We start from the raw sequence: 22,702 nt of genomic DNA on the forward strand, positions 1-22,702 counted from the left end.
CGGAGTCAGAGGAGGATGTTCAGCAGACTATTTGCATCAGTGATGCAGGGCCAGCACAATAAAAGTGATAGCATAGACAGTGCCGTAGTCCAACAGTCTGTGATAAACCTACATTGCTGGAATAGGAAATAAATTTAGTTTCAACACTATCCAGGCAGTGAGGTCATAGATCCTTCCTCTCTTCCGGGTGTGCTGACATGCCAAATGGTTATTCTCTGCTGTGTGACAGATACAGCATATACAGCTTCTGTGTGTGTGGATATGGGGCAAAGTATGTCTTGGTGGCATACCTCTTTGCTTTTTATCCTCTGTTTATCTCCTTTGGCTGTACCTACTCTAGGTTCCTCTCCAATATCGTCCTCTACAGGAAGGAGAGGGGCATAGACCAGACCGCTATTGTTGAAATACCACTGTTTGTGCTCTGCTTCCTATTGCTGACGTGAAACATAATGCCTGTTAAAGTGGTGCACATTTGGTACAATTGGTGAAGACTAAATCTCACATAGGGACACGGGTGGCGCAGTGGGTTAAATCACAGAGCCTAGGACTTGCTGATCAGAAGGTCGGCGGTTCGAATCCCTGCGACGGGGTGAGCTCCCGTTGCTCGGTCCCTGCTCCTGCCAACCTAGCAGTTCGAAAGCACATCAAAGTGCAAGTAGATAAATAGGTACCACTCCGGCAGGAAGGTAAACAGCGTTTCCGTGTGCTGCTCTGGTTCGCCAGAAGCGGCTTAGTCATGCTGGCCACATGACCCGGAAGCTGTACACCGGCTCCCTTGGCCAGTAAAGTGAGATGAGCACCCCAACCCCAAAGTCAGCCACGACTGGACCTAATGGTCAGGGGTCCCTTTACCTTTACCTTAAATCTCACATAATGCCTTCCCGGCTATTGTCCTTCCCTTCCAGAGACTAGAACCTTTGCCTTTCAACCCTGACTTTGCCTTTCAACTCTAACATTGCTTTACTTCTTCTATGTGTCTTAACGAACAAAATGTATGTAGCCAAAAGCTTGGCAGCCCTAATGTATAGTTTTGGACTGTTTCCTTTATTTGTACAGTGGCTAAGAGAGCCATTTAAACTCTAGTACCACTCTACTCTGCCTTTGTCAGACCACACCTGGAGTACTGTGTCCATTTCTGTTTACCACAATTTAAGAAGGATGTGGACAAGCTGGAATGTGTGCAGAGGAGGGCAACCAAGATGATCAAGGGTTTGGAAACCAAGCCTTATGAGGAACAGTTAAGGGAATTGAGTATGTTTAGCCTGGAAAAGAAGAGACAGAGAGGAGATACGTTTGCCATTTTCAAATTTCTAAAGGGCTGTCCTATGGAAGATGGAGCAAGCTTATTTTCTCCTGCTAGGATCCAAACCAATTGATTCAAGTCACAAGAAAGGAGATTCTGACTAAAAATCAGGAAGGATTTTTTGGCAATAAGAGCTGTCCAGGCAGTGGAACAAACGCCCACGAGACTCTCCTTCCTTGGATGTTTTTTAAGCAGAGGTTGGATGGCCAGCTGTCATGAATGCTTTAGTTAGGATTACTGTATTAGTGGAGGACAGAGGTGCCTGGCGTGCTCTGGTCCATGGGGTCACGAAGAGTCGGACACGACTAAACGACTAAACAACAACAACTGTATTGCACATGGTTTGGACTAGATGACTCTCGGGGTCCCTTCCAACTCTACAATTACATGATTCTATGAATCAAATACAAAACAATATCCTTGCATACAGTGGTACCTCTACTTACGAACGCGATCCGTTTCGGGGTAAACACTTCCGGGTTTGCCGCGTTCGTAACCTGGAAAGCCGCAACGTGAAGCAAACGTAACACGAGGTATGACTGTACTGTGATACAATAGAAATAATAACAAACATTTACACATCATCATCATAACACATGAACAGAAAAAAATCTCTTTAAGTATCCCAATGTGAAACAATGTTCCAAAAACCTGTTGAATAAATATATCTTAAGTTGATGATGAAAGCTAAAGAAGAAACCTGATACGATTCCAGGGGTAGGGATCTGCACAAATGGGTGCCACAACAGAGAAGATCCTGAACTGAGTCACCACACAACAACCCATGTCATATGGAGAATGAGATTGCTGGACCAGGGTAAATGTGAGCCATCTCAGCAAATGTGAGTAAATGAATTAGGCTCCTGCTCCCCAGAGAATACAGAAAAACCTGATACTAGATCCCAGGGGCAGGAAATAAATGGGTATTTTATGAGGAATTTATATACACCCATGGCAGCCCAAAATGTAAGGAGATTAAGCAAGTGGACCTAAAGAAACTTAAGGACACAATTCAGTGCTCCAGTTTCTGAAAAGAGTTTTCCTGGGCGGGCGGGGGGGAGTGGTCCATGTTGCGTATTTGTATGGGCTCAGAGAAATAAGGCTCTGCTGGCAATATGTTTCCTCTGAATAGCCAATATGAGAAGAATTATAACGTTTCTCGAAAGCTCAGACTGCATCAATATTCTTCCCTTGTACAAAGATATAGTTCTGAATAATTTAGCACTGAATACTGCAGGCAACAGGTGGCAGTTTTATTTCGAATCCATTGTTTTTCAGAATTAAACTTTTTATGTTGCTCAGATTGGCGCTAAGAAGATTGGTGCTGGGTTTATTTTGAAGAGCAGCATTTGCTTTACATAAGTCTCTGTTTCTATGGCACTCATAAGCAAACAGTGAACTAATGTGGAGAAATGCGGGGCAATAGATTTTTTTATTTTATGTAACATCCTTTTTGATGTGCTGTGCTGCAGAATATTTCCATGTAAAAAGCAATATAAAAATATGGGAGTTGGGTCTGGTCCCTTGTTCATTAATAACAACAACAACGATGATGATGTTCTACTATACTACAGTAGAATTCCTTTTGCTACACCTAAATGCATTGGGGGAGTGCACTCATCTCATGAATCCAATACGAGTGAATTACTAGATCAAATAATCATTTTTTAATTGTCTTCATAGGGTTGTCACACTCAGAATAGCCTCATAAAAATTAATGGGCATGACTAACTTAGATTCCAATGCATCTACTTCGAATAAAACGTAGGCTGTGTATACATCATACCTTTGAGGCACATTCAAACCACATTCTTTCCCTTCAATGAATTCTGGGCACTGTAGTTCATTAAGGGTTGCTGGGAATTGTAATTCTATGAGGGGCAAACTGCAGTTCCCAGAATTCTTTGTAGGAACTAATGTGTTTCAAATGTGCTTTAAAGGTATACTGTGTATGCAGCCTATGCTGAAGACAACCCTCATTGTCACATCTATTAACATAGATTTTAACTTCCCTGGGCAATGATCTCCCCTCCTTCCTGGATTTGTAACACACGGAAGAGAGCAGAAAGTTGTTCTCAACGTTTTAAACTTCTGAGATCTGAGATATTCCATTTGCTCACCTCCTCCCCACCATAAAGAATAAAGCAGGCTATTCTGCAGAATTTTCTCTGAATGTTCTTCTTCACCACCACCCTAAGGCCTGGAATGATGCTAGGGCGTTGCAGGGAATGCAAAACGGCTGTAAGGTTGCTAGCATCAGTGCTGCTGCTACTACTACTTGCAGCCTAACAAAACAAAGCACCTTAAGCAAAATGAAAACAACTGTGCTATTGTCACTGTGAATGATAAGTAGCACACTTGAGAAACCACAGGAAATGCCCCCTTCCACATGGCCCAAAGCTCCGCTCACTGACAGGGTGGATTATTTTGAGAGGCCATTTGCACATAACACTAAACATATTTTCACACGGGTATCTTTGCTCTGATTTTTTTTTAGGTGTAACAACTTAACAAGTGTGTGGAAGGGTAGAAGCAAAGCATCCTGCTAGTTTGTTTTTCAGCAGGGATTTTATTAGTTTACCCACCACCAGGTGGAAAAGAAAACCCTCCTTGTCCTCCTGTCACATTTTAGATTTCCCCAAATTTGACAAATATTTCATTTGAAACTCTGCAGGAAGAAGCTTGAACTTTTGGGGAAAGACTGTTTGTGTCTCTCCTAATGTGACGTCTGAGTTGATTTATAGTATGCAGAAATTACGCAGCCTGTTGAACAAATTTTACTTCCACGTTAGTGATCCCAACCAGATGCACATCTCCAGTTCTGACACTGTGCAGATGTAAACATGAAAATACAAAGCTCAGCATTGCCAGAGACTTAATTTTTGGCTCCATTTGCAAACGAGTCATTTCCATCCACCACCCAACTTTGTTACTGTTTGTGTGACAAGTTATTGGGGATTACTTATGCTGGCTTGATGCTTTCTGTGACAAATTATTGGTAGTTACGTATAGCAAGCCAATTAATAACATGACTTTTAAATAAATATATAAAAAGAGACATTCCACTTCCAGCCTCCCCTCTCCCTTCAAAGAGCTCAGGCTTCGTTTACACAGGCTAAACTGAGAGACAGTGATGGATAAAGGAAAAGTCGCACAATAGACTTTATGGCTGAGTGGGACTTGGATGAAGACTAAGACACAAATACAAGATACAAGTCCAAGTCCCAACACACTCTTCTGAGGGTGGGGAACATTAGGCCTGGGGTGGGGGTGAATATGGCCATCCAGGCCCCTTTATTTGTCCTCAGGGCTTATTCTAAGCCATGCCTCCTCCCTAGGCCACACCCCTGGCAGATTCTGCTCAGCAACCTCCTCAAATGCTAGAATGTGTCCTTGAACTGTGACAATACTTCTTGCATGCCTGAATGGAGAGGGACATGTGTCTGAATGGAGAATGGTGTCTGACGTGAGTGAACTGTAGTCTGCTATACAAAGGTAGGTGTCCTATATTAAATATAATGGCTTAATTGGCACAGAAATGAAAAATGGCTGAAGGGTTGCTAACATGGGGATTTTCCATGGGACTATATTAAAACCAAGGAAAGGACTCTGAGCTCTTGCTGAGTTGATAATTAACTACGGTAACTAATTGTTGTTCTCTGGTAACTAACATGTGAGTGTTGTAACCTTAGATCATGTGATGAAGGTATTGGGTTGCAAATCTTCATTTTGACTTTGTGCCTTCATTTTGCCTTTGTGCCTTTTGTCTCAAGGCTCTGTGAAGTAAGGACGTGTAAAAGACTTTCTCTGAATGAGAGAGAGAAAATGGTTCCAGGCTAAAAATGGATGCTGTGGGAAGAGACAGACCTCTGCTTCTAGATCTGTTGGAATTATTTCACAGTTAGTAAGATGCTGAGCACAAGACATTGTACGGATATTTTGGATGTATCATTTGATGTTTCTGTTTTATTTTGAAGAGTTCTGCTAGTAAAGTTTGAATAATATTTGTATGGGTCTGGATAATGCTTCGTTTCCAAATGGAATCAGTTTTCATGCATCTAGGCATTTCAAACTGTGCGATATTAATATCTCCAACATCCCATCCATTTTCCCATTTAGATTTTGCCTCTGGTCCCACTCAGTGGCCTGCAGCCTATGAGCTCCCTCAGACTGAAAAAAAAACTTCCCCATCTCTGTGCTGTATTAACAAGTCTTAGGTTTAGATGCATTCATCAGTGACTGGCATGGAGGTGTGGTGGGGTACACATGGCCTCCTGGCAACATTGTCATTGTGGCTTACTATGAGAGGAGAGCTGATGTGGTGAGAAGGGCAGTACTGTGTGACTGCACTGGTGGAAGGATCAGGAGGCCAGGCATTCCCCAAATCCACTCTGAAGGGTTGGGAGAACCCCTAGAACAGCACGCAGGGGAAGGTAAGGGAAGGGACCATTCTTTCTGACAAGCAGAAATGCTGGCACTGATGGAACCGTCATAAGGGTGTGACATTGAATTACTCCAACTGGATCAATTCATGCAGCTGAATGAGTTGAGGTGGTAGAATGGTCTTGACTGTGCCTCTTCGGATTACAAGTGAGGAATGCCACACAAAACCAAGTGGAAATAGAAAACTAGCCCATGGGGGAGGGGGCTCCTAGTCCAGCAATTAGCCTGCTAAGCTAGTTTTTCTGCTTTAATATTGGGAAGCATTAGAAATGTAGACCTTGCAGTCTGAAGTACAACAGCCCAGCCTACCACCTAAGAATTAATCTTTCAATAACAGTATCCTGTTTTAAAGCACAATATGTTTAGAGTTGAAGGGTGTCGCTTTATGTTTGGGCTGGTTATTTGGTTGCAGTGTATCCTACAGCTGTTTGGCAATGTTTGATTGCTGATAACAATGGCAAAGAGATGAAACTGTAAAAGAAAGTGTGAATGCTGACAGCCCCACCGCCTGGCCGAAAAGGCATTTCCTATTGAGAGTATGTTTATTTCTGCATCTGATAGCCTTCCACTTGAAAGAGCTGTGTTTGGTCTAGCTGGATGCTTTTCAGTGAGGGAAGAGTTAAGCCAAGTGACGCACAGTTCATCTGCCTCGGGTTAAATCCCATGTGCTCGTTTGTTTAGTGAGGCTTGGCTAAATATCTTCTGATGTCTGCAAATGTTGGTTTATACTCGCAGCTTTCATATCTGGTTTATAGTAAGCTCAATAAATTAAACAAAGGGGGAACGTTTCGGATGAAATACAGGGGAAAACAAGTTATAAATGACTCTTGATATTATCCATATGCTTCAGTTAGCCTTGGATGCTTTCACCTTTTACAAGATTTCTGCCTACTCACCTTGGGTAAATACATGCTCAGAATTGTGGACTTTCAGACATTAAGAATGCTCCACCACATTCTAGCCACGTTTTCTCCTTGGTTCTTTTCATTTCCCAATTAAGTCCTGTAGCATCTGCTCTGCTCACACCACTGTGGTGTTGGCTCAGAATTCACTATCAGAGAGAGCTTTGTGATTCATTTTCGAAAGATCCTAGTTATAAAATATAGCTTCTTCTTTTTTTGCTGTATGCAAAATATATATTTAGGAGTTTGTTGTGATGTTGACAGATTTTTAAAAATCTTATTCTCTGATTTTTATCATTATGATAAAGCTTTATGAAATTTCCATGGGAGTTTTTCTTGGCTCTCTAGTTGAGAAAGGGTGTGGAACACCGTGCCTTTAATTCCCCCTCCCCGCATCATACAATGAACTTGACAGTTCCCACAGTTGTTTCAGAAACAGCTTACGTAACTCCTGACATGCCAGCCATAGATGACACTATGAAATAGTTGAGCATTCCTTTCTTGCTGTTTTCTCTCCATGGGGATTGCATCATTGGAGCAGGTTTTACAAAACAAACTTCAGGGAAAATGATACATCAGCACTTTTTTGTTTGTTCATTTAGCTCTTCTGCCCTCATCTTCCCCTGCCCCACAACCCACTCCTGCTTTACCAATTGCCCACAATTTATCTAGTCTTCCAAAGACAATTATTGCTGCTCTTTTCCCTTCTACACCAAGTCCAACTGTTACCATAAACTATACTGCTGTGAACATGGTTGACCAACACAAGTGCACATGAAAATGCATAGTAAAAGTTTTGATGCAATCCTGTACTTAGCAATAAATTGAGGCTACAACTCATCACCCAGAGTTGAGTAATAGGTAGCAAAAATGCAAAAGTTTCATATTAATTGACCCCAGAATTATACTTTTGATGGATGCTTACAGTTTGCTGATGCTTTTGCCCTCTCCATATCTGACCTGGCACATAGCTTGTTATGCTAGGCTTTGCATGAAAACCACAAAGGATCTATGCGGAAAATTTTGTGTGTGTGATAAAATTACATTTGTTATTGAAGGCATGCCAATATTCCAGATCTGAACCAGTTTAGCTGACATTCCTTCTTCCTGTAAGTGCTCCTGAGAATTGTAGTTTAGTTTGGAAGTAGTCAGGGATTTTATATAGAATATTCTTATTATGGCGATATGCCACAGTTGCCAAGATTCTTTGGGGCAAGCCAAGACAGTTAAAGCAGTATAAAACCTATATAAGGTCATATCTAAACAGGTATGACTGATCCAGATATTTTCTCTCCAGGAATCCCTTTTGTTGCAAGGCAATCTCATGTTCCTGGTACTCAAAATGGCATATTTTATTGCTTGGAAGACACTGTTGCCTTGCATGCTTTTTCACCAGCCCTACTAAAGTCACTGAAGATGAGTAACAAAAATCCCTCACTGTTCTGCTTGTGTCAGTAGCCATTGTCAGCCTGAAGGCTATCAGCAGAGGATCTTTTGCACTGTGACCTGCTGTAACCTAAAATACTGTTTGATACTGGAGCAGCCATTAGCGAAGATATTTTACCATGTGACAATCTGATGATTCTAAATCTGGTAGTAATTTTGAAGTTGCTGAAGGACTTGTGCACTAAAATGGCATCTGTCTACCTACCTATTTATTGAATATTTTTATAAGCACATCATCTGAATATATTCAAAAAACCAACAGTTCCTTTTGTAGAGGGAAGGGTGAGCATTTAAATGACATGTCACTCCTCCATAAACAGTGAAATGTTCAAAAATGCAGTTGGTACGTTTTAAACTATATCACGAATCGCAATGCTTCAGCTCCAGAAGAGTACAATTAATTAGTACATCAATCTTCCAGTCCAATCCACAGAGACGTGCATATATAGATGCTCAAGTTATTTTCTGAGTTTCCGTTCAGCTGCTCCCCCAACCATGCCTCTAAACTGCATTTTCAACTCCCTTGTGGGTGGTGCTTAGGACTAGAGCTGCTTGCTGAAAGGACAGCATGAGTTTACCGAGAAAGTTTCTTTAACAGTTGTTCATGTCTGCAACTCCTTAACTCGTTTTTAGCTTTGGAAACAGAGTGCTGCTAAATTCAGAATGCACAAAATAAACTAAGTTCTTGCATCTATGAATTTATGCCTACAAGTCCTACAAGTCAGTAAATTGTGCCTCACAATAAGCAAAAATAATACAAATTGCACCAGTGTAGGATTGCCAGCTTACCTGGGATTGATCATGTTGTGTCCAGTGCTTCCCCCCCCCCCTGTAAAATAAAATGTTTAGGGGTACTCTCATTTTCCTACTCATATTGAAATACTGCTAAACCTAGATTCACAAAATGTTTAGGAGTATGCTTACCCCTGCGTCCCTCCAGAAAAAAGCACTGGTTGTGTCCATAGCTGTTTAGAACAGAAGTGGCCCTTGCTAGGCCAAGATAGATGTGCCAGCATAGGTTGGTAATCCTAGAAATGGTAGAGGCCTGCTATATTATTTTCAGACAGTCAGTGAAGTCCAGCAGAATAATTCAGTATATCTGAGTTATTTCTGCACAAGAACCAAAGGAATAGTGGCATTCCTATAGTGTTGTCAGGGGCCTGTGGGTATGCGCTGGGTTCTCCTTTGGATGCGTGTGGGAACATGACTATCTTCTATCTGCACTGTGTTGCTTTCAATGGGACGTATGCTTGGCTGCACATTGAAATCTGCATCTGCATTCAGATTCTGGTGTGACTAGAGATGGACTCAGGTACTGTAGATTTTATCCCTGGCAGAAGGCAAAGTCAGAAAGCTCCAACTCCTCTTTCGGGAATATCTAAGTTTGGGTTGAAACAAAAAAAATTCCTTCCAGTAGCACCTTAAAGACCAACTAAGTCAGTTCTTGGTATGAGCTACACTTCTTCAGAATTTTTTTTGTTTTGACTATGGCAGACCAACACGGCTACCTATCTGTAAGTTTGGGCTGCTCACTGACCCTTCAGAGTGGATGAAAATGCTGCTGTGCATTTGATGGGGAGTTAGTCTGAAGGTCAGGTCAGGGATTCCTTATAGCCCTGTGACTCTTGGTTCTTAGACTAAAGTTTAGTAAAGAGAGAGTTAATGGGATCGGTGGAGGTTATCTTGAAGACTCTGACAGAGTGGTCAAGTGGTCTGCTTCCAATAAGGAGATGTCTCAATGAATGGGCCATTTGGGAATTGTGGGAAAAGATGTCATTGTATTTGGTTTTGGGAACAGCCTGAATAAAAGGTGAGAGTTGTACAATTTCTTGGGAGCTCTGAGGGACCTTGGGTTATCCCTAATGGGGGAGCAGGTTCTGTTGGAATGTTAACGCGGTGAGTCTTCCACTTACGCTCAGCCTTTACAGATGTGTAAATAGCCTTTATAGCAAAAAAAAAATTAAAAAAAAATGCCGGAAGCCTCCAGTGACCTCATTCCTAATGAATGGAGCCCTAGGTGAATGCTTCCCCCCGCCCTGAAAATTTTCACTGCTCAGAAGTAGGTTGCACACGTGTAACAATGCTTTCTGATTACTGGCAGTTAATTTAACCCAGTAGTAAATATACAGGAAGTTTTCTTACAAAAAACAAAGTCATTAAAAAAAATTAAAGTCATGCCCCAATAACTATCAATATTTCTGGCTGGCCCATCCATTCTGGTCTTGGCTGCCCTCAGAACCTGTCATTCTCTGCATGCTTTCAAAGTTGCTTAAGATTTTGTTGCTGCTACTCAGGGCTACTGCCTTTCTTATTACTGTTGTCACAGTCATGCCCCATGAAAACAGTGAAATCTATAGAAAATAATGTTAACATACAGCTAAACAACATCAGACATTTTTTTAAACCCCTCACATATTTTGAGGTTAAAGTAGGTCAGTACCTTTTCCCTATAGAAATGTAATTTTATATTTAATAGTGTCAGTTGACTCTACTGCACTAATTTAAAATGGCTCCTGGGCCTGGTTAGTTTAGATATTTCAGATGCCTCTTCTCTTAATCATTTACTGCTTAGAATGAAATTGCTTCATTCTTCTGCATGCAGCTCCCTTGCCTCAATTCATCATACTAATAGTTTTAGGCTTTACTTTCTAAGGCTTTTATTTCACAGTTCCTTAAACAATGTGGCTCAAACTCAAAATGGCTTCTCGGCTGTTCTGGAAAAGTATAAATGTATGCCCTTTGAAGAAAGAAAACCTATTTATTCACCAATTATATTTATTCCACTTTGGACATTGAATTGTAATGTCATAATTGTCTGTGTACCCACACCATCTTTATTCCTTTATTCAGTTTTTTTTAAATGTTAATAATATATGTGTTTTCTCTGCTCAAAAGTTTGCTTTTCTCTCTCCCCCCCCCCCCCGGAGCCATTGTTTCAATATTATATATGTATAGGGATGAGAGATATGACTGTGATGTGCTCTCCCAATGATGTAGACCTCTTTTGACAATTCAGCTGCAGCAGCATTCTGGGACAGGGAACTGCGTAAGCCTGTCCTGTGTAGGGTGTCACAAAAGAGATATCGTTCAAAATAAAAGGACAAAAAAGGAATGTTAATTGGCATAAAATTTCCATATGTTCATTTATATGTATTGGTGCATACACACACACACACACACACACACACACACACACACATATGTAAAGGGACCCCTGACCATTAGGTCCATCTCTCTTTATTGGCCGAGGGAGCTGGCATACATGTCATGTGGCCGGGTCATGTGGCAGCATGACTAAGCCGATTCTGGCGAACCAGAGCAGTGCATGGAACGCCGTTTACGTTCCCGCCAGAGCAGTACCTATTTATCTACTTGCACTTTGACGTGTCGCTAATTTCTGTTCTCAGTTTGCTCCTAACATCACAGAAGCAGGGGCTGTGAACAAATAAATAAAATGTGGTGGTGGTGATGGAATAATATCTTGATGGAATAAGTGTTTTACATTGATCCAAGGGAAGTGTCCAGTGTTGGGGGCCTCCCTGGGGACAGAGTTGAAGTTCTATTGGAGCCACAACAGAAAAGATCCTGTCTTACATACTTGCTGATTTAATATTATGGAATGTAAATGTAATGGTTATATGGGGTTGCTCGTGCGTAAGTTGCCGCCACTCCTGGCTAGGTGGCCTGGTTAAAACTTTCCTGGCTGGACAGCCCCTCACTTCATGGCTGTTCAGTCGCTGGCAGAATCCGACAGTGGGCATTTCTTAAACCTTTTCCAACATAAAAGTTGTTTGACGCCCAGTCTCCTCCTACTCTCCCTGCGCGGAAGTCTTCTGCGCAGGGAGGGCGTGGGTAGCGGAGGACCTGTGCTCTCCCTGCTGGTGTCCAGTGAAGAGTCTCTGAGCCTGCTCTCTGCTTCCCCCATTGGCCCCCCTCCATCCCTGGTGTTGCGCTGATTTTCTTCCCCAACAGGAGACCTGCCTCTCTCCCCACTTGTCCCCTCTCCAGCATCGTCGTGGAGCCTCGCCTCCTCCTCTCGTTCCAATGGCAGTTCCCTGACAGTAAAGTACGTCTCTTAATGGGCAGGAGAATGCATGCATCATTTTCAAATAAGTATGGTGCATTCTTGCCTGTAAAATCCATCTTTCTGGTGAAAATATTCATCTGTTTATTAACGTCACTCTTAATTGCTTGGAGGATTCACTGCTGAGTAATGCAAGGCATTTCCTTCCTGCTTATGAAAAACATATAAACAAACCTTCAGGGTGTCCCCCCCCCCATTAATGGCTGAAAACAGGCATTTAAAACTGTTTTTCTGCTACAGCTTGTTTGAGAGAAGCTGTTCAAGTCTACCATTTAATTTCTCAAAGCTGTCTGTTCTGTTGCCAAACATGTGTGCTATGCAAATGCATACAAACAGAAAGCATATTTTCCATAGCTCTGTAGTCATCACAGAACAAGCATCCCGCTTTCTCATTAAAATGGCACTATGTGGACTGTTAGTAGACGAACAGAATGGATTTGGTTCCTTGTGATACCAATTCTTTCCAAGCGAAAAATATCTATGAGGCAAAAAGTGTAACATTTGCTACTTGTAGTAAGAGTGTTGACAAAAACAGGGGACCAGACTTAGCTAAACTAAATAGTTCATGGTTCAAAGCATTTTCCCACCAGAGAGCCAGCGTGGTGTAGTGGTTAGAGTGTTGGACTAGGATCTGAGAGGCCTGGGTTCAAATCCCCATTCAGCCAAAAAGCTCAATGGGTGACTTTGGGCCATCCACTCGCTTTCAGCTAAACCTATCTCACAGGATAGTGTTGAAGATGAAATGAGAAGGAGAAGTGTGTGTGCCATCTTGCGCTCCTTGAAGAAAAGGTGGGAAATAAAGGCAGTAGAACAAATCACAGCATGATATGAATTGTCGCCATCGCTACCACCACTGAGGGTGGCTGGGGAAGCCTTCGAAACCTTCCACTACCACTAGAAGGAAGCGTGCATTTCAGGAAGTGTACTTCTGTGAACAGCAATGTGGGGCAAAGGGGGAGAAAGACTTTCTTCTCTTCATTCCTTTCTCCTTGGTGCGTGGTGGCAGAAGCAGGATCTTGGGACTGGGGCGAGTTGTGAGGGGAGAGGAGATTGGCAACGTGTCAATAGCGGGGTAGATGGTGTGAGGGTAGTGGGTAGGTTGGGGACGTGGGAGGTAAAAGAGCTGTGAGGGGATGGGGTTTTGGGGGTGATCTGTAAAGGGAGAGGGTGGGTGGTTGATGGAAGGTGGGCAGGTTAAGCGAGCAGCACAAGCAGGGAATGCAACCCCTGACAATAGTAATGTTTTTAATATAGTGCCATCTATATACATGGCACACTACACTGAAAAGATATAGAAGGTCTGTACCCACAGGATTACAGTCTATAACAGAGTGGTACCTCTGGTTATGAACTTAATTTGTTCTGGAGGTTCGTTCTTAACCTCAAACCATTCTTAACCTGAGGTACCACTTTAGCTAATGGGGCCTCCTGCTGCCACCATGCTGCCGCCGGACGATTTCTGTTCTCATCCTGAGGTAAAGTTCTTAACCCGAGGTACTACTTCCAGGTTGGCAGAGTCTGTAACCCGAGGTACCACTGTACAGTGAAATAACAGAGGAAGGAGGAAATTGAGGTATGGGTAGGCAGGGGAATAAAATTGCAGGCTTCCCTCCACTGGCACTCAATCAACATGCACATGACTGCATATATGTGCAGCACTGGGAAACAAACAAACAAACAAACAAACAAACAAACAAACAAATAGAATTCGACCAGGATATGGCGGGAGAGAGCTGGAGAGTCCTTGTGGCTTGCAAGGAGATCCTCTCTGGAGCCCAAAGGGGGCATCAGTGATGATGGATGAAGTGCCAAAGAGATCTGAGGTGCAGCGGGGCTTTGTTTAGGCTGCTCAGCATCCTCGCCTAACAGCTGATGTGCGGGCTAGCGCAATGGCAGCTGCCGCTTTCTCATGTGTTCTCTAGTCTCCAGCCAGCCTCAGAGCTTGGATATTTTGGTCTGGAGAGTGGGAGAGAGAGCTGGAGAGCAAATGCGTGCTCAGAGACTTTTTAAAGAGGGTGCTCCTCACTTTACACAATTTCACTTATGCGCGTGGGAAGGTAACCACCATGTAAGGGGGGGGGGGTGGGACGCCTGTATGTGATTGCTTCAATTCATGTGTGCTTTGGCTTAGTTACAATAGGAACTAAGGGTTTTGAGGCTGGACTTAAAAAACAAAATAAAAGGAGGCCATTTGGTGGGCAGTTCTTGACATATGAAACTGCTAAGGGGAAATGGGCAGAGTCATTTCAGGGAGTAGGAGATCTTTGGATGGATGAAGGAGCTGGATGAGCAAAAGTCACAGGAAACAGTAGGAAATAGGTGCAGGGAAATAAAGGATGGGCAAAGCCACAGAGGGTTAATGCTGTTTTGGATCAAGTCCTTTGTGGAGAACATAGATGGTCTTTTAGGACTCTGATTTCATAAGTCAGAATTTCCCACAGAGGATCTGCTTGTGTCTATTACCAAACTGAACAATGCACTGAGCAACAAACCAAGGATGGACTGTTCTTAAACCATTTATGGTGTATTATATTTAAGGGGCAGGGGAATGCAGTAACTAGGGAGGGGGGAAGACAGAAACAAGTACCAAAAGTTCCTTGCTCATATTGGCCTCACATTACATGGAGAAGCATAAAAGGGGGAAGCCTGTTTGCTTTGTACATCTTCTGGCACGTCCCATGGCTTGTTCATTTGTAACTGAACAGATCAGTAAGCTGTAAATATAGCAACAGTGCAACAGAAATCCTCCTGCTTCTTTGTTAAGCACGCCTCATCATCTGGCAAAGAGACAATGGAGATTCGTGAAAAAAGAAACTTCATTCTGACATTCAGCATTTAAAATGGTAAGTGATTTTTTGTTAGGCAGAACAATTAACATGCAAGCCCTCCTGGCAGAACACCTCCCCCCACAACCTTGGCGTAGCAACTCTCAAGCCTCTGACAAGCAGTGCATACCAGGGAGAAGATGGGCAGAAGATGAGCAGCCAGGGCCATGATCCTGGAGAAATGGAAACTTGGCCTTCCATATTCTTAGGCCATGGGGCTAGAAGAAGTTGGGAATGTATGCAGAAGGTATGGCCCAGGAGGAGGGAAGGGCAGAACTTCCATCTTCAAAGAAAACCAATAGGTCCCTTGTTTTGCTGGACAGGCAAAACAGTCAGTCGACGCAAGGAAGATATGGGGGCACAAGAGCTCAGGTCTTCTTGGAAGGCTGAAACTCCTGACAGAGGGAAGGTATGCAGGTAGAGAACCAATATCAGAAAATTGGGTGTCTTGGAGAGGAATCCAGAGCTCACAAAGGAAAGCAGAACCCTGCACCTAAGAAGAAACCAATCTGAGAATGATTGCTTTCTTGCATTTTTCACTTCTTATGTTTCATTTCTTTGTGGAGGCAATACTGGGTAGAGGGCAGGGATGGGCAAATCTGACCATTTTTCTTTCTCATTTGTAAAATTTGTCCAACAGTTTGCTACATATTGACATCACTTTGTTCATCATGAAAACCAAACAGGGCTTCAAGTAAGAATTTTGCCTAATGTAAAACAATTTTGTGTGCAAATCTGCACACTATACACATTTTTTCAAAGCACATTTCACATTTTTGTATGTTGTTTGCACTAATAGCTGCATTTCTAAGCCAGGTAAGGGTAGCCGTTGGGTTTCAAACCCTTGGTGAGTTAGGAACTTCCTCTGTGTGTGAACACTGGCACTGGCAGATTGAACAGACGAGACCAATAGTGGGTCTAGTGGTCAAGAAGGTGTTTTCTTCACATGCTGTAGAGGGAAGTGCATGGCAGATGGGAAACTCTGATCCTCAACCTCTGCTGCCTTGTGGGACATATTTGGGATAAGAAAAGGCTAAGGAGTAAACTCTATACAAATCCAGAGTGGAGCCCCAAGATGTTTGGATGGCATCTTGTACGCCTTCTTCCGGCAACTGCTGCAGCCAAGCTAGTGCCAGATGTATTGCTCTGCTTTCCTTTGGGCCATATCAGTGAGGCCAAGAGAGGGGTCTTGTTGTCTGGGCTGCCCAAGACCTCCATACACCCTGCCCTGACTTGCATCCCAGAGCAGTGCCAGATTTACGTATAAGCTAAACAAGCTATAGCTTAGGTCCCACTCTCTTGGACCCCCTGGATGTACATTTCCAAAATATAACAACTCCTTTGATAAAATACATATTTTGTTATGTGCAACTGGCTTTAGAAACCTATTAGGTCCATAAATTACCATGTAGCATCTATTCAACACAAAAAATGACAATTTGTTGACAAAGGACAGCTGGGCATATAAAGGGCCCCATTACCTTCAGTAGCTCAGGGCCTCATCAAACCTAAATCCCAGAGTGGTCACTTTGGTGCTGCTAATACAGCAATTTGACATCAACCCCAGAGGTGCATTCTATTCTCTCTCTCGAGAATAAGCTGCATTTTTGTGCACATTTAACCTAAGTATCTGCATTTTTTGTACACACTACCTGGATGGAGAACTGCATTGCAAAATTCAGATAACTGCAAATTTTGTGTAGGGTCCTGGGTGTCTTTGGGAGCCCCAATACTGCTGCACAAGAGCTATCAGATGTTTTTCTGCCTCTTATTCATTTGTCCCTTGTAATGCTTTCAGCAAAATATAGCCAAGTCTGAGCTATATATACAGTAGAAGGAGGGTGATAGCTTTACAAAAATTATCAAAAACATTTTGATGCTACATTTGTGTATGAAATCTTTCTGTAGTTGCTTAGATGACATAGCAAAATTCCACTCAATTTACTTATCTAAAAATATATGGTAGTGTGTTGAAAGCCTGTTTTTAACAAAGCAATACATAAAATTTGCCATTTGAAACAAGATACATTCCACTGGGACCATGACTAAGGATGACTTCACATGACCACTTTGTACAATAGTTGATTTCATATAAAATAGTTGATTCGTATAAAAGTAGTTTGAAACGAGCAGATTTTAATGTGCAATAAAAGCATAGGTTCAGCACCAATGTTAGTCATTCTCAGAGTAATCTCACTGAAATCATTGGGTTTACTCTGAGTATACCTTAATTGGTTATCATCTGGAATCAATATTTTGATTATTTCTTGTAGTAATATATGCAGTTTTTCATAATGTAAAAGCAGAAAAGTAGCTAATCTTACTAATACTGACTCCACTTTACATAGCTGGTAGACTGTAATGGATCCGAGCTGGCATATATTGTTTCCTTCTTAAAAGTGTTTCCAGCTTCTTGCCATGAAGCCATAGTTAGGATTAGTCTTGAATTGGCAGGCTCAGGTGGAGGAGGAAGAAATTGGAGGAGGGAGCTGAATGGTAGGAGCTTGAGTTGGAGGAGGGAGGATCTACTCTTTCTGTCCTGACTTCAGCTGCTTTGGAAGGCGGAGCCGAGAGCCTCAGTCTGCACTAGGGAGAGCTTTGATCAGCTGAAGAAGGCTGAAGAAGACACAGCAGTGACTGAACAGGAGTCTGAAGGTGAGGGTACAGCCTTGTCACCTAGAGCCACCTCTGAACCAGCATGGTGTAGTGTTAAGAGTGGTGGACTCATAATCTGGTGAACCAGGTTTGCTTCCCCGCTCCTCCACATGCAGCTGCTGGGTGACCTTGGGCCAGTCACACTTCTTTGAAGTCTCTCAGCCCCACTCACCTCACAGAGTGTTTGTTGTGGGGGAGGAAGGGAAAGGAGAATGTTAGCTGCTTTGAGACTCCTTCGGGTAGTGATAAAGCAGGATATCAAATCCAAACTCTTCTCTTCTTCTTCTAGTACCGTACGCCATCTTTGCAGATGGGAGCAGAGCCATGCATCCTGATGAAGCAGGCACTTCATCTACAAAAACTTTGCAAGATGGGTAGGGGAACTCCTTGGGACATCTTCATTGCTTCCATCTAGTTCTGAATATCTTGCCCCGCTCTTGAGCTCCTGAATCGTGACTCCCGAGAACTGTGTTTGCTGCTGAGCCTGTGCTGCTACTTGCTTGAACAAAGAGTTTTTTCTTACTTATGAGTAAAGTCCTTTGCCTGTGTGCTTTGAATGGAAACCAGGACACTTCTGTTCAGAATATGAAACTTGGGATTGAGTCCCTTCTTCTTGGGGAACAGTGTAGGTAGTGGAGTAGGGCAGATGAAATCAAATACTTTTCGTAATTAACACAAGTGTTTTGACATACTGTGATTATAAAAGGAAAAACAGTTTTATTTTGCTTGCCAAATGTCCTTGTTCAACACCAGTAATTTGAGAGGAGTACTCATGATGAACAGGATGAACTCAGGCCATGCTCATACAAACTAAAAGAAAACAGGATCAATATTAAAGGGTGATTTAGAACAAGTAACACTTCAGAGCAGCGTTTCTCAAGAGTGGGTTTTGTGCCACTTTTAGGTAGGCCTCAGTGCTGAGGGCATCCTTATTTACCTGCCTTGTCCCCTAACTGTACTGTAGCTTTTTGGCTGAACTAATGCCCGCAGCAGCAGTTTGTTGCCTGTTAAGTAAAGGTGGCCAGGAGACAGAGAAGATTTTTTTTTGCGGGGGTGGGGGTGGGCGTTTCTCTTATTGGAGGCGAAAGGACCAGGAGAGTTGTTGAAAGAAATTAGAAAGTGTAGTTAAAAATTAATATTAAAAATTAAAATATTAATAAACGGGAAATAGAAAGGATGGGGATAATAGAGGAAAACTGTTACAAGGGGAGGAAAGGAATGTAAAAGACCAAGGGAGGAGGAGCAATATAAACTGGCAGGTTTTTTGGGGGGAAGGAATAAGTTATAAGTTGAGCGTGTATGGAGAATTGGTAAAAATTACAGGAGGTGGGTAAAAAATACTTTGAATGGACACCTGGGATTTGGAAGGGGGAAATGTGAAAGGAAAGGCCTTCTCCATTTAGAGTCTCTGAATCAACAATTTATGCCTAAAATGGGGGTGGGGGCCAGAGTCATAATAGCTCTAGAGAAATGTCTGTACTTTGAGGAAAGCTGAGCTATGGAACTCCGTGTCACAAGGAAAATGTTACAGCAAAAAAACCCAACAAAAAACAAAAACACAATTTCCAAAAATGGATTAGATATCAGTAAAAAGTGCTGCCAGGAATTGCCAGTTGATTATGCTGAACTCTGCTTACACCTGCCACCCTTTTGTGACTGGTGGACCTCACTAACTTTTAGCCATGTCAGGTATATGCTGGAGGCAGAAGGTTTGAGAACCCCTGCTTTAGAACAATATGTTGAATAGGTGCTATTGATGAAACTCAGTGTCTATGTTAACTGACTAGCTAACGTCATTTGTATACCAGCCAATAAACAATGTTCTCTGGGTGATTAACAGTAAAAGATAAAAACCACAAAAACAAACAGAACCCTGAAAACCAAACATTATAAAATCCCAGCAGAAAACTACATAAATGAGACCATCAGCAGCAGCAGCAAGTAGAAGCAGATAAAAACTCTGAAAGTCTTAAATTGATATTTAAAATGCTTGGGAAAATAGGTTTTCACCTGGTAATGAAAATGCTATATACCTCGGTTTACGAACCTAATCCGTTCCGGAAGTCTGTTCTTAAACTAAAACCATTCTTTAACTGAGGCGTGCTTTCCCTAATGAGGCCTCCCACTGCCGGTGCCCCTCCACCATTCGGATTCTGTTCTTAGACTGAGGTAAAGTTTGCAAAGCGGGACGCTACTTCTGGTTTTGCAGAGTCCATAAACCGAATAGTTCGTAAACAGGGCTGTTCTTAAACTGAGGTACCACTGTAGCAGGTGCAAGGCAAACCTATCTGGAGGGGGTGTTCTATTGTTATGGTTCCATCACTGAAAAGGCCGTTTCTGTAGCAACTTCCTGCTGTATATCATTTGCTGAGGATGCCTGTGGAAGGGTCTCTGATGAAGACCTTAGGGTCCTGGTAAGGTCAGATAACTGGAAGGGCATGTTTAAGAGCATTCCCAGTTAAAGAGGTTAAGAGTGTTATATATGGGAATGGGTAAGTTAGGGAGAGACAGAAAATTTTACTTGTGTATAACCAGTGCCATTTTTCTAGACAAAGAGGTGCCAGAACTCACCATGAGACCTCCCTCGTTTTCTTAGAATGGCAATAGCGCCCATCTGAGAGGTGCCGGAATTGAGTTCTGGTGAGTTCCAGCTGAAATGAGCTCTGTGTATAACTGTCAAATGCCTTTATAACAACCACAAAATTGGTTTGGATCCAGATGTACAAGAGAAACCCCCAGCAACAGGGTTTACTGTCCCCCTTTCCCTTCATCCCCCCAGCTGAGGTTCAGGGGATCCTCCATAATGGCATTGAATAAGGTGGCTTATAGTGGGTGAAGGAAGTTCACATATAAGATGAGGAAACACCTTGGGTGAACCTTCCACTTGTCTGGATCCCAGCCATTATAAAGGTAAAAAACGATTTATGCATGGATAGGAAGTATCTAATAGAAAAGTGAAATATTAAAGGGAATGACCAGTGCTAAATGTAGGTTGTGTAGTTGGGTTCATTTATTGGTGCTTTTTCCATTGAGATGTTTCTCCTTTGTTTAGCAATACATGCTAAAGGCTTATTCATAATCACTAGCTGATTTCAATTTTTGTTTTCTTGTCAGGGCATTTAAGGGACTAGCAGGGTGACACTGCAAACATTGCTGGAGGCTCTGCCATCTATAACTGTCTGTCAGTGGTGGAGAGAACTATTCTGAGCATTGGGAAGTATCTGGAATGCAAGGGTGTGATGGGCCTTTAGAACACAGAAATGTTGCTTCAGTCATCACCCAACCTCTTCGGCAGAAGAGCTAAAAAGAATATATTGTAGTTTCTCTATACTCCCTGTATGTAACATTCAGGACTCCTCCATTTCCTTTCTACTACTTCAGTTCTTATTGAGTAGCTGCTAAGCCGCTCCCCAGGAAACTTAACGTTTCACCAGTTGGTGTCTGATGGAATCAGATTGTTCTATTCATGGAGATAGCCGGGGGGGGGGGAGAGAGGTGCCCCCTAAATCAATACAAATCAATACAAATTTGAGCTTCTACCTGCCCCCCTAACAAAAATCCTGGCTATGCCCATGGTTCTAATTACAACAAATTTTGTGTACAAACTTGAAAATGGAGATTTGCAATTCAATGGTTCCATAAATGTACAGTTGGCTCTAAAAATAAACCAAGCTCATGCTGATTCAATAATTTATTTATTTTATTCTTATTTGTCATTTTAGAGCCATTTTACTTTGCTTAGAGGAGGGGCTACTGTGTGTTTGATGTTAGGAATTACAAAATATACATATTTGGTATAGAACATGTACAAAACTAAAGATTACTTAATCTCAAAATGATTGTGTAAAGTTCATATAACTGGCACATTCTTACATAACAGATTTGTTCCTGAGCCAGCTGTCCATGGCAGAGGTACCCAACCTGTGGTCTGCAAGCTCCAGGCATATCCATATCAAATATTCCTATTGATTTTTATTTTTATTGTTTCTTTTATTTCTCATATTGTATTTTATTGCATTACAATTTGTATTCAATGGAATGCAAATTTTAATGTAATTAAATACAAAATAAGAAATTAAAGGATCGCTAACATTACAATTAAAAACACAGCACATAAGTCAATTGCATCTGCAGAAGTAAGCTGTAAAGTTAAGGCTGCCATCTGAAGCACCCTCAGAAGGGCTAGCAAAAGTAGTATCAGGCTGTAACTCATCTACAAGGCAAATGTAATGTATGCAAGATGTTGTAGTATTCAAATGAATGGTTTAGCTTATTAGGCAATGGAAATTACAATTTTAAAATGTTTTGACTGAAGGCAAATTTTAGGAATGGCAAAGTTATGTAAAATAATAATAAAACCAATGTTGGACTTTGTTGTTTCTTCTTCTTTAATTCCTAAATATATAAGTAAAACAACACCTTATGAATAATATCCATAACTCTCTTATTTTTCTCCCATCTGCTTTGACAATTTGATTTCAATAATTGAATAATTGACAAAAACATGTAATGGAAAGATTGTGCATTCTCAAGAAATGAGCAAAATTATTTAGTTGTAATGCTGGATAATAATGAATACCTTATTCTTAGTACTTAGAGGAACACTGAAGTATGCAGAAATGTTATTTCCAACTACAAATATGTTTTGCATATCTAGTGTCTGAAAATGTAACACATTTAAACAAATAAACTGAGCAAATTATACATTTAGTTGGAACTGGATACTTGATAGTTTTCCTGGAATGTGTAGCTGAAGACACTATTTTGATCAGGGTATACATAAGTCACAGCAGTTATGCTGTAAATCTGATCAATTCAATTATTCTTTGGGGGGAAAGTAGCAAAAAGAAGCAAACAATTTTGCAGCTTTCAGGTAGATATGTGTCGGGAGGAGACAATAAGATTTTAAAACAAAGAACTGCATGCCATTTTTAAAGTCATCCAATCATTTTAGTTTCTTCAAATTATTCAAATAATGTATAGAAGATACCTGTGCATGTGAATAAGTGACATGCAATCTCTCTGTTTTATAAACATTTGTAAA

General features: G+C 41.8%; 1 long non-coding RNA gene across 2 annotated transcripts in view; it reads left to right on the top strand.

Moving 5' to 3' along the window:
• Positions 1 to 22,027, top strand: part of LOC309367565 — a 95,287-nt gene extending 73,260 nt beyond the window's left edge. For both annotated transcript variants that reach the window (XR_014167219.1, XR_014167220.1), the window contains exon 3: positions 20,773 to 22,027. This is a non-coding gene — a long non-coding RNA (uncharacterized lncRNA). The remainder of the gene's footprint in view (positions 1 to 20,772) is intronic.
• The last annotated feature ends 675 nt before the right edge of the window (positions 22,028 to 22,702 follow it).

The sequence above is a fragment of the Podarcis melisellensis genome (assembly GCF_964234715.1).
Source record: "Podarcis melisellensis genome assembly, chromosome: 3".
In the NCBI taxonomy this organism is placed as follows: domain Eukaryota; kingdom Metazoa; phylum Chordata; class Lepidosauria; order Squamata; family Lacertidae; genus Podarcis; species Podarcis melisellensis.